The sequence below is a fragment of the Schistocerca gregaria genome, chromosome 5 (genome assembly GCF_023897955.1).
Source record: "Schistocerca gregaria isolate iqSchGreg1 chromosome 5, iqSchGreg1.2, whole genome shotgun sequence".
Taxonomy (NCBI): Eukaryota; Metazoa; Arthropoda; class Insecta; order Orthoptera; family Acrididae; genus Schistocerca; species Schistocerca gregaria.
Window position 1 is genome coordinate 630,202,323 of NC_064924.1, and position 13,423 is coordinate 630,215,745.

Consider the following 13,423-nt stretch of genomic DNA (forward strand, 5'->3'; position numbering starts at 1 on the left):
ACAGCACGGGTATTTCACCGTGTGATTTTCACATCTTTGGTGACCTGAAGAAAGGCGGTTTTAGTCGGACGAGGAAGTACAAGAATCGTCGCGCTTGTGGATCAGTCAACGAACGACCGATTTCTACGAAACAGGAATTGATCGTCTCGGCCCCCAGTGCGGTACGTGCCAAAGGCGTGCGGTGACTACTTTTGAACTGAACCGTCCCATGGTCCTGCGATGGCAGATGTTCATAGTTAGTGAAGATCTCCGGAAGTTTATGCACTGTAGTGTGGCGGAACAGAAAAGGTGCACCGGCTGGCATCAGGGCACTGCCGACATGTGTGCGTCTTGGTCGTGTGGCGGCGGCAAGTTGGTGATAGTAGTGTAGCTACAAAAACTATTACTTTGTACACTACTGGAATTAAAATTGCTACATCAAGAAGAAATGCAGGTGATAAACGGGTGGACAAATATATTATACTAGAACTGACATGTGAGTACATTTTCACGCAGTTTGGGTGCATACATCCTGAGAAATCAGTACCCAGAACAATCGCCTCTGGCCGTAATAACAGCCTTGATACGCCTGGGCATTGAGTCAAAAAGCTTGGATGGCGTGTACAGATACAGCTGCCCATGCAGCTTCAACACGATACCACAGTTCATCAAGAGTAGTGACTGGCGTATTGTGACGAGCCAGTTGTTCGGCCACCGTTGACCAGACGTTTTCAGTTGGTGAGAGATCTGGAGAATGTGCTGGCCAGGGCAGCAGTCGAACATTTTCTGTATCCAGGAAGGCCCACACATGACCTGTAACATGCGGTCGTGCATTATCCTGCTGAAATGTAGGGTTTCGCAGGGATCGAATGAAGGGTAGATCCACGGGTCGTAACACATCTAAAATGTAACGTCCAATGTTCAAAGTGCCGTCAATGCGAACAAGAGGTGACCGAGACGTGTAACCAATGTCACCCCATACCATCACGCCAGGTGATACGCCAGTATGGCGATGACGAATACACGCTTCCAACGTGCGTTCAGCGCGATGGCGCCAAACACGGATGCGACCATCATGATGCTGTAAACAGAACGTGGATTCATCCGAAAAAATGACGATTTGCCATTCGTGAACCCAGGTTCGTCGTTTAGTACACCATCGAAGGCGCTCCTGTCTGTGATGCAGCGTCAAGGGTAACCGCAGCCACGGTCTCAGAGCTGATAGTCCATGCTGCTGCAAACGTCGTCGAACTGTTGGTGCTTCTGATTTCATATTCTGCTAACAGTCATTGGATCTCGACCAACGCGAGCAGCAATATCGCGATACGATAAACTGCAATCGCGATAGGCTACAGTCCGGCCTTTATCAAGGTCGGAAACGCGATTGTAGGCATTTCACCTCCTTACACGAGGCATCACAAAAACGTTTCGCCAGGCAACGCCGGTCAACTGCTGTTTGTGTATGAGAAATCGGTTGGAAACTTTCCTCATGTCGGCACATTGTAGGTGCCGCCACCGGCGCCAGTCTTGTGTGAATGTTCTGAAAATCTAATCGTTTGCATATCACAGCATCTCCTCACTGTCGGTTAAATTTCGCGTCTGTTGCATGTCATCTTCGTGGTGTAGCAATTTTAATGGCTAATAGTGTATTAAGCTGCTCAGGAGGCACCCCATTTTCTACGAAACCGGACAGAAAACTCAAAAATAGCGTTATAGGAGGTTGTCTAGCTAGCCCAAACTAACTGTATCTTATTAGAAAGACGAACTGTTATGTCGTACCAAACCGTCAAGTTTGGATTTACATACCGGAATCTCGTCTCACAAATTTACGAGAACTACGTGAGTGTCTATTTGTAAGCAGCTTACTTGTTAATCGTGAACCGCGCTGCTGGCTGTCAAGGGCCCTTACTCCGCCATCAGTGACAGTGGCCGGGTGTCTGGAGAGACCGGACGGCTGGAGCGAAGTTCTCGGCCGTGAGCGAGAAGTGAGCGGGCAGCGGCTGGTCTAGTCTGGTCTTGCCGGGTGCCCCACATACTGCGAGAGCAGACCGGCAGCCCGCCCTCTGCAAATACCAAGCGGGGCGGTCTGCGGTCTGGCGGCCGGTTGCGCAAGAGGAGCGCCGTGGCATCGGCGGCGCGACTCCGGCAGCCTCCTGTCGTTACGGCTCCCTCAACCTCGCGATGCCTTACAAAAGTCGTGTAATGTATTTCAGCCGACCATGTCAATGGCTTTCCCACAGCATAAAGTACGCTACATTTCTCTTGTTGTTTTCTTTTCTCTGCACTTGTTGAAATGGCAGGGACCTTGTACCTGGGAGTAGTAATATGCCGAACCAAAATTAAAAAATGGAATATAATAATATTTATTAGACACAACGACATTTTAACATTGACAAAGTGAACAACTCAAAATAGGTCTTATGACAGTCACTAAATCAAATGGTTCAAATGGCTCTGAGCACTATGGGACTTAACATCTGAGGTCATCAGTCCCCTAGAACTTAGAACTACTTAAACCTAGCTAACCTAAGGACATCACACACATCCATGCCCGAGGCAGGATTCGAACCTGTGACCGTAGCAGCAGCGCTGTTCCGGACGGAAGCGCCTAGAAGCGCTCGTCCACGGCAGCCGGCTATGACAGCCTCTAAAAAACCGTTAATAGTTGCGGCAGTGAAAATGACAACATTTAACAAAAACTTTAAAAGTTTGTACGCATGACTTTCATATAAGTGAAACAGTAAGAAAATGAATGTTAACAAGTTCACAAGTTTGCAAACAACAGTTCACAAAACAGCTGAAAACAAATGGTGCGTTAACATAAAGCTACCAGCTCCAGTTAGCTCAGACATCGCCCGGTCCCTTCAAATCTAAAAGAGATGTCTAAAACCAGATAATCACAAATCGGAGACAGAAGACCTTACAAGGCCCTTACAGCTTTCCTAAACAATGCCTCGCCACAGTAATCTTAAATTACAGAAATTCTGTAACAGTTTAAAGGAAAACAAACAATACAAAACGGTTGATAGTTTTAATACCTGGGCTATTAAACGACATCACATAATGCAAAACATTATGTTCTTGTAAATGGATAAATACAGAAATATTACATCCAGAAGACAACCAACATTAGAATATTAAGTTCCATTTATCCAAGATGGCGGCCATGACGTCAGAGACACACCCCCCTGAGGCGTCAGAGACACACACCCCTGTGACGTCAATCAAAATGGCTGATTTTGGTGGTAACTTTGAATTTTGGCGGGAAGATGAGGCAATTGGCCTACCTCCACTAACCTAACAAAAAATGACACCAAGTTCGAACTTGTCTATTTCATATCACTGCCGCCATTCCAAAGCGCCGTTTTCAACATGGCTGCACCCAATGTATCCATCAGTGGATACACTAGGTATTATTTACCCAAAGGCGTTTTTACATTGAGGAAATAAACCAGTCCAAACTGGCGTTAAAACAGCCTCTACAAAATCGTTAATAATTGTTGTTGTTGTTGTCTTCAGTCCTGAGACTGGTTTGATGCAGCTCACCATGCTACTCTATCCTGTGTAAGCCTCTTCACCTCTGAATAACTACTGCAACCTACATCCTTCTGAATCTGCTTGCTGTATTCAACTCTTTGTCTCCCTCTATAGTTTTTACTCCCTACCGCTCTCCTCCTCCCCCCCCCCCCCCCCCCCACCCACCCACACACACACTTACCTCCAATATTAAACGCCAACCAATCCGTCTCTTGGAAACACGAAGCAAGTTACATGAGCCTCATTAATCGATTATAACACGCGCATAGCGCACGTGTACTATATCCGGGTAAAGTTTTTTCATGTCGAAATTCCTACATCCCTATTATATAAATTATTTAAATGTACATTACATCATTAAGAACAACGTTCGTTGCATTTACGGTATTAGTTTGAGATTCCACTAGAAAATTATTTCAGTGTAAAATCAAAAACCGGTCGTGGAACAAAACTAAGCATTTCTCAGCAACTGGAGGGGCTGTTCATCATTAAAATTACAAAAACTCGGATTCATACGTAGTCGTACAGACGACTGTTCTTCCCATGCACCATTCACGATTTGAATATGAAGCTAGATCATATGTGCATGGCACAACTCATTATCCTCTCAGTTCGTATGTTTTTCGCTTTTCTTTGGCACATTCATCCAGATTTACGGCTCTATCTTCCGTACTCAGGTTTACCCGTTCTCTATCGACTTACAATCAAACATCACCAAGTTGACCTCATATTTTAAAGAGAAGAAAAGCACACTTATAAGATATGAGCCCCCGCAATCCATCCCGCGCGAAAAGTCTGATAGTATGTACTTATGATCTTCTGAAGGTATAGCTTTTAAATTTTCGTGCAGACAGGTTGTCTGTCGCTCGCTCCATCTCACTGCAACTGCCTAAAGCTTGAACGCAAATAATTGTACAGTGGAACGGCAAGCAGAGCCCGTTGAAGTCGAGGGAAGAAGATGGGGCTGGACACATCTGTCCCACGTTTTCTGAAATCTTGTTCGAGAAACATGTTGTTCTGGTCGAAAATAGTAATTAATATTAGTACGTGATAAGTCAACCTCTCACACATACACATTCAATATTACTTTAACAATATTCTCGTAGTACCTCAAAATTAAAATTAATAAAATTAAGTAACGTAATCGAAAAATTATTATGAAATGAATTTAATGATTATCAATTTACAATTTAATCATGCCGATCACTTCGAAGAATAGCGCATATCCTGCAAATGTACTTCTCTTTACAAGTGCAGCTTTAATAATCAAATAAAATAACGCACAACAGTGATGAAACGCAACATAACAAGGTGCTTCAGATACAGACTAGAAACAGCACACGCTTTGACACAATGAACAGTCAACTTACCAATGTCAAACATTGTTTCACAAACCTCATACTCACTCCACTGTGCAATATTTGGCGCTCCGGCATTAGGGGGCTACAGTGGAGCGGAGTGAGTGATAAACAACAGGTGCGCGCAAAAATTTCATATCTGTACTTTGAGAATGTCACAACTGAGTACTATCAAAATTATGGCCCATATTTACACGCGATATCGATTTCTTGGTGCTGATATTTTGCAAGTGTGTTTTTTCCCCTTAAATGAAGGGTCGCATTGGACAACGCCGCTTCAAAGGACGAATACGGTACGGAAACATATCTGTGCCTCAAAAAAATTCACCTAAATATTATGATATACACATATTTGAAACCGTATATTTAAGCCCATCATGTTACGCTAAAATTTAAATAGGATTCCATTCGAAGAAAACCAAAGATGGTCTCATATCTCTGTAAAAAAAAAAAAGCACAAACATGAAATGTGATGTATTCAAATAGCCCCTATCCCTGCAATTCACTGTCCAAACGACATCTTTGTGTCTATTACGGTTGGGGAGATACAAGGGGTGTTATGACTTAGCTGCATCAACGCTGTTGTCAATTTAAAAAGAGGGAGTACGTTACATGAGCTTCTAAGTTACATTTCATGACCAAACTACACTTAAGATGTATATGCTAATGTCTGCACTTAACCGTAGCGAATCGCGGTGTCCTATTGCGACCCACCAGGAGATTTGATCGCGGAGAAAGCGGACCGCTCAGAATCAAGAGGAAGTAAAACGCCAGACAGAAAACATCTCCGGCAGCACAGCAGAAGCGGCACTGGGCCTCTTCCTGGAGACTCAACCGCAGTCACGTTCCCTACCGAGCGTTGAAGTCTCCAGCTGCGATCGAAGGATAGCTATGTACTTTATTTTACATGTCCGTCTTGATCACACGTCACTATTACCGGTTTCGTCAACTGCCATCTTTTGATCATAAAATATTCTGATGTAGTAGAAAGAGCACTTACTATGTACCTACATGTTTAGTTTGACGTTGATACTACATCAGAATATTTTATGATCTGAAGATGGTAGTAGCCGAAGCCGGTAATAGTGAACTGTAAAATTTTGTATGATTTAGACGGACCTGTAAAATAAAGTGTCAAAAACATGATCACAGACTCATTTTCAGACTTTATGTCTTCAATTGATAAGGATGACTATGTGCTGTATGGAGCGCCTTCTCTGCCAGTTTATTTTTGCGCATTGTAGGGAATCTATTCGAACGCGATGGATGCAAAACAATATTTTGGTTCTTAGTCTCAGCCTCCCCACTTATGTCATCCGATTAAATTAGAGTTGATTGAAGTTCCTATCAAACTGACTCTACGAACGTGATAAAAGTACACTACCGGATATAATATCAGAACATGTCACTGGCCTAACAGTAAATACGACACCCCGATGCAACAGTGGCCAAAACATTGATTTTATAAACGACATGATGATCCTGTCCCAAGCCCAGAAACGTTATATTGAAGATGACAGCCGGTGCGAAAGCCTACACAACAATTCTTCTGTAAAGAGATATAAGAATTTCCTGGACATTAAAACCGTATCAGTCTCGATCCTGGACTTTTGTATTCTCAGGGCAGCTCTTTACCAACAACTTGAACACGTCTCATTGGCCGATTGGAAGCTTCATTCTGCCAGCTCCTCTATGCCATCCTCCACTCACAGTTTTAATGTGTCAGGAAGTTTCGTTACAGTGCGCACTCCGCTGTAGAATGAAAATTATATAATTAATTTTCACCAATATTTACAGGAAAATCTTTTCATTTGCAGTGTTTTGTTCACAACAGTTCAGTTCTCAAGAACCTTTTTGAATTTCGATTCTTTTTTTCGGAAACACTGGTGCGCCTTGTCGAAAGTTTCCTTTGGCATTATTTCAACACCGGATAACGAAACTTTAAGCCAGCAAGCTCTCTTAATACATCTTGTCGACTGTTATACTTTCACCTCCTTGGTTTTTATCAGCTGACAACTGCAGCGAAACTTCCCAGTCCAGCAGTTCCATCGCTCCGACTGGCCACAAGTTCGAAGTTTGGAAAACCTAGAGTAGTAGTTTGTCACATGAGTAGCTTTGCAAAACTTATCAGGGTGAACACGTAATCACCACTGTTATTCGCGAGGGGAACAGTGGAAGGATAGAAACGAAGTATGCAAAATTGTTTCTAGCATTGTGAGTGTCGTGTACACTCATGCCACGCTCTCACAATCCGCTAACGTTCCTAGTGCTCAAGATGTCCTTCACTTTTCATTGATGACATCGTCGGTATCATAGAGCTAGCGTTCTCTCGCTGAATATGCATTCTGCTGTAACTTCTTAAATTTTTCCGGGGTATTTCTTCTTCTGATAATTTTCGGGTGTGCAGCCGGATCTCTTCGATATTCTGCAGCGATATTTAGGCCCAGGGACGCCCGGCCATCTTCGGATGAGTAGACAACTATCGAATCTGGGGAAATACGTCTTGGCGATAATCTAATAAATCGTGACGACGGCTTTCCACTGGGTAAAAATTGGAACCCTAGAATTAAAATAATCTGTTGACAGCCTGAGTCGACGGCGTCATTCCATACTCAGCGATTAAATCATCACTCAGTTCCACCACCGAGGGCAGCACACACACCTCGGATGTCAGACGCATGTCGTCACCTGACTCATGCACTGAAAAACACCAGCAACATTTCGCATGTGCGAGATTCGGCATAAATACCACGAATACAGTTGTCTACTCACCTCAAGATGGCCGGACGTCTCTGGGCCGAAATATCATGGCAGAATGTCGAGGTATCAGGTTGCACACCTGAAAATTATTAGAAGACGCATTCTGCTGTTTTGTTACTGACACACGGTGCCGCAAAATTCTCGGATCCGTATACGTAACTTTGACATTACAAATTTCATTAGAAATTTAATTCGTCTGATGGAAGAAGTAACTTATGCAACGCAACGAAACCAGGGCATCAATGTGCAAAGTGCGTCGAGAAGCGAAATCCGCACACGGGCTTAACGAGATGGTAACTATGCCTAATAATAGGCCTATGTTAATTTTGTAAACGACGGGGCAACGAAAATGGCGCGCTATAAAGAAAGCACGTGTGAGTTAAGTGCGTATCACAGGCACGTTTTGTCAACTTGCATGCTAATCATATGGGGCTTTGTGTGCGCCGCAAGGAGAACATTTCGTTTCGTTGGAAGCGCTGACTCGCTCAGTTTCGCACGCTTCTGAGGCTGACTCAGGCGTGGCTCGAACGATAGGTCCTGTCTGCAAAACGATGACGTAAAAGCATCTCTGATTACTCAGCACAATCTATTTCAGTTTTATTCTTGTTGGTGAAGTATTGTCGCGGACCACTGAAAGATGCCGGAACCTTCCGCGCTCTGAAATGAGTGCAGTCTTGGACAAGGAATAAATTTTCTTTTACACTGGATGTAGTAGCAGTAGTAATAGTAGTAGTTGTTGTTGTTGTTGTTGTGGCCTTCAGTCACAAAACTAGTCTGTTGTAGTTCTCTGTGCTTGATTATCCTGTGCAAGTCCCTTCACATCTGCATAATCACTATAATTGTATTACTATAATTGTATCTTTTATAGTTCATGTTTCATTATTCTGATTTTCCATATACTACTTTCTGCTATTGTTATGAAAACAATCCAGTTGAGTCACACTCAGAAACGATAAATAAGATTTTGGTTTAATGTGGACTTTGTAAAAGGAATTAAAACCTTTTTACGAAATTTGAAATTTATCGACAGCTGACGACAGACCACGTTTGGCCTTAGAGGGTATTTTCGATTGATACATATACACAATTGAGTGAAAAGTACTTCCGTGCGTGGACACTGTTCATATTTACCTAACAGGTACAGGGTGGAGCGTTTTGATGTTCCAAGAACCGACCAAACAAACCAGTTACCATAAGGACACGGAACAGCGCTAATGCGTTCAGCTCTTAATGAAGCACAATACGTTGTCACACGCGGGCGAAACGATGGTATTAACCACAAGTAAGTCCATAACACCTGTGGAGAAACAGTAAAAGTTGCTCTTTCATATGAAGTATTATTTGTAATTGTAACTTGAATTTAATAAATGCTACAAAACTTTAAAAAACGTATATTCATTTTGAAACAACCTGTACGGTTCGATGCATTATTGTTTGTAATTTCTAGCTTTCGACCATAATATTTACATTTACCTGTTGTTAAGGAGAAGTTTAATGAGAAATACGAATATAAAATACAAAAAATTAAATAGACGCTAACTGCATACGTTACAACGTAGTGTTCGCGTCTTATCTGGTATCTCACTAATGCCACAATAACGTCTATTGTATTCTAATATTTTAACAGCACTTCGTACTTTTCGTAATTACGTTATGCCGTAGATAACCCACAATTCAAGGTGAAAATGAAAAATATGTTTGTCGTTTCGGAAAAAATAATCGTTAGGAAAGTCAGCTTGTACGACGGACAGAAAAAAACGGATTACCAAAGTGAAAATGAAAAATATGTTTGTCGTTTCGGAAAAAAATAATCGTTAGGAACGTCAGCTTGTACGACGGACAGAAAAAAATGGATTACCTTGTTTCGACTCAGGTCTTTCAGTGATATGTCAAACTCTATACGCAGTATCATATCTCCCATTTCATCTTCATGTACATCCTCTTCCATTTCCATTATCTGCGACAGTGCTGCATACAAATTATCCAGTTGATAAGCAATTTAAATCAAATAAAATGGTATTTGTAATAAAATAATATGAAAACAGTCTCTTATTCGTGTTTAATAAGTTACCTTTGTAAAATATAGGAACGAAGCTAGTCATCTTTGATGGCCTTTTGGCTGTGAAGTTATGAAACGTCCCCTTAGAAAAATTATAAATGAGTGTGCTTAAACTGACACACAATGTTTTTAGCGCAACGCAAACTGACTTTCAGTAATCCCTACAAAAGAATGGCCCTGACCAACATTAACCTATACCTTTCACAAATCACTTACCTCACAAAAATCTTGGTTACTCGAACTACTGCAATACAGCGAGCGCCACTACTGCCAGCTAAATAAAAGATACTAACTACTGAAGGCACTAACTACTGATAGGCATAGTTAGCAAATGAAAGATTTCGATAGATATCAAACAATGTATTTACCTTAATAGTGTTCAAAAGTCATAATATATATAGCAGTTCATGACATCCAGTCTTACAAACTTCAAAACTCCGCCATCTCTCTCCCCACATCCACCACTGTTGGCGGCTCACCTCCAACTGAGCAATGGTACGCGCTGTTCACAGCCAACTGCCCAACACTACAATGGCAGACAACAATGCAAACTAGCCACAGACTGCACACAGCACAGCCAGTGATTTTCATACAGAGCGCTACGTGGCGTTACCAAAAAGAAAACCTAAACAGCCTACTTACAAAGTTAACGGTATCTTTTATGTTTAAGTTTCCACAAATGATGATGTTTAGCGCAAAATCGGCAAGCAATGTGAGAAACCGGTTAAAAAACGTTTCTAACGATACATCAATTAGCGTATGCTAAGAAAAAGGTATGTTGGCTTGGGAAATAGTACATATGATTTAAGCAGTGTCTTTTTCCTGGTTTTGTGAGGAGCGTTCTTTTAATCACACCTAAATATCTGTAAGTACCATTGTTGTTTCTTTTCAGAATTATTATCATGAGATAGTAAACGCTCACAAATAACTGTGAGAGTGGAATTTCCAGTCTTACGGTTTACTCTGTTCGGACGTACAGAAAACTGAGTTGTGGTATTTTTGGTCAGCTAAATGATGTGCTATATGGTAGAATTACCGGTAGTATTGGTAGCAGTGGCAGGGAAAGAAACATAAATGAATGTGTAGGTGGGAAACTGCGAGCCGACGGTTTCTCTTTGTTTTTTTGGTTGTTTGTTTTCACATAATGATAACCCCACATCATTCAGTGTTAGTCTATAGGGTATTTTATGTTCTTACAGAGTATAAATTGCATTTTTTAAGTAATAAATATTAGCTGATTGCATAACGCCTGCACTTTTGTGTAGCCAAAGCAATTGCTTCTGATTCTAGTACAGTTTACCTGTATAAGCATATAATTTGTTGCTGTTATTTTGTGCTGAACAGAACGACCTTCATCATGAAAGACACCAAGAGTTTTCAGGTGTTGTTGATAAATGCGAAAGTTGTTCATGAAACACAGAACAGGCTTTATATAAGTTCGACGAAGTATAGAAGCAAAGTTTGATATATTTTTGTTTTGTGTATTTTTTTTATTTTGCCTTTTTCTTGAGGAAATTATGTTTTCTAGCGCAGTATGATAAAACTGCACTGTTGTCTTTATTTTTATTACAACATCCCTCTTTTTCATGTTACTTGTTGTTGTTGTGGTGGTCTTTAGTTCTGAGACTGGTTTGATGGAGCTCTCCATGCTACTCTACCCTGTGCAAGCTTCTTCATCTCCAAATACCTACTGCAGCCTACATCCTTCTAAATCTGCTTAGTGTATTCATCTCTTGGTCTCCCTCTGCGATTTTTACCCTCCACGCTGCCCTCCAGTACTAAATTGGTGATCCCTCGATGTCTCAGAACATGTCCTACCAACCGATCCCTTCTTCTAGTCAAGTTGTGCCACAAGCTCCTCTTCTCCCCAATTCTATTCAATACCTCCTCATTAGTTGTGTGATCTACCCAGCTAATCTTCAGCATTCTTCTGTAGCACCACATTTCGAAAGCTTCTATTCTCTTCTTGTCTAAACTATTTATCGTCCACATTTCACTTCCATACATGGCTACACTCCATACAAATACTTTCAGAAACGACTTCCTGACATTTAAATCTATACTCGATGTTAACGATGTTAACAAATGTTTCTTCTTCAGAAACGCTTTCCTTGCCATTGCCAGTCTGCATTTTATATCCTCTCTACATCGACCATCGTCAGTTATTTTGCTCCCCAAATAGCAAAACTCCTTTACTACTTTAAGTGTCTCATTTCCTAATCTAATTCCCTCAGTATCACCCGACTTAATTCAACTACATTCCAGTATCCTCGTTTTGCTTTGTTGATGTTCATCTTATATTCCCCTTTCAAGACGCTATGCATTCCGTTCAACTGCTCTTCCAAGTCCTTTGCTGTCTCTGACAGAATTACAATGTCATCGGCGAACCTCAAGGTTTTTATTTCTTCTCCATGGATTTTAATACCTACTCCGAACTATTCTTTTGTTTCCTTTATTGCTTGCTCAATATATAGATTGAATAACATCGGGGATAGGCTACAACCCTGTCTTACTCCCTTCCCAACCACTGCTTCCGTTTCATACCCCTCGACTCTTATATCTGCCATCTGGTTTCTGTACAGATTCAAAATAGCCTTTCGCTCCCTGTATTTTACCCCTGCCACCTTCAGAATTTGAAAGAGAGTATTCCAGTCAACATTGTCAAAACCTTTCTCTAAGTCTACAAATGCTAGAAACGTAGGTTTGCCTTTCCTTAATCTTTCTTCTAATATAAGTGGTAGGGTCAGTATTGCCTCACGTGTTCCAACATTTCTACGGAATCCAAGCTGATCTTCCCCGATGTCGGCTTCTATCAGTTTTTCCATTCGTCTGTAAAGAATTCACGGTAGTTTTTTTTTTTTTTTTTTTTTTTTTTTTTTTTTTTTTTTTTTTTTTTGCAGCTGTGAGTTATTAAACTCATAGTTCGGTAATTTTCACATCTGTCAACGCGTGCTTCCTTTGGGATTGGAATTATTATATTCTACTTGAAGTCTGAGGGTATTTCGCCTGTCTCATACATCTTGCTCATCAGATGGTAGAGTTTTGTCAGGACTGGCTCTCCCGAGGCTGTCAGTAGTTCTAATGGAATGTTGTCTACTCCGGGGGCCTTGTTTCGACTCAGGTCTTTCAGTGCTCTGTCAAACCTTTCACACAGTATCGTATCTCCCATTTCATCTTCATCTACATCCTCTTCCATTTCCGTAATATTGTCCTCAAGTACATCGCCCTTGTATAGACCCTCTATATACTCCTTCCACCTTTCTGCTTTCCCTTCTTTGGTTAGAACTGGGTTTCCATCTGAGTTCTTAATATTCACACAAGTGGTCCTGTTTTCTCCAAAGGTCTCTTTAATTTTCCTGTAGGCAGTATCTATCTTACCCATAGTGAGATAAGCCTCTACATCTTTACATTTGTCCTCTAGCCATCCCTACTTAGCCATTGTGCACTTCCTGTCGATCTCATTATTGAGGCGTTTGTATTCCTTTCTGCCTGCTTCATTTACTGCATTTTTATATTTTCTCCTTTCATCAATTAAATTCAATATTTCTTCTGTTACCCAAGGATTTCTACTAGTTCTCATCTTTTTACCTATTTGATCCTCTGCTGCCTTCACTATTTCAGCCTTCAAAGCTACCCATTCTTCTTCTACTGTTTTTCTTCCCCCATTCCTGTCAATTGTTCCCTTATGCTCTCCCTGAAACTCTGTACAACCTCTGGTTCTTTCAGTTTA

At 41.4% G+C, this 13,423-nt stretch overlaps 1 protein-coding gene across 1 annotated transcript in view; it reads left to right on the top strand.

Annotated features, from left to right (window-relative positions):
• Positions 1-13,423, top strand: part of LOC126272492 (mucin-19-like) — a 146,828-nt gene that overhangs the window by 59,441 nt on the left and 73,964 nt on the right. The gene's annotated exons all lie outside the window — the stretch shown is intronic.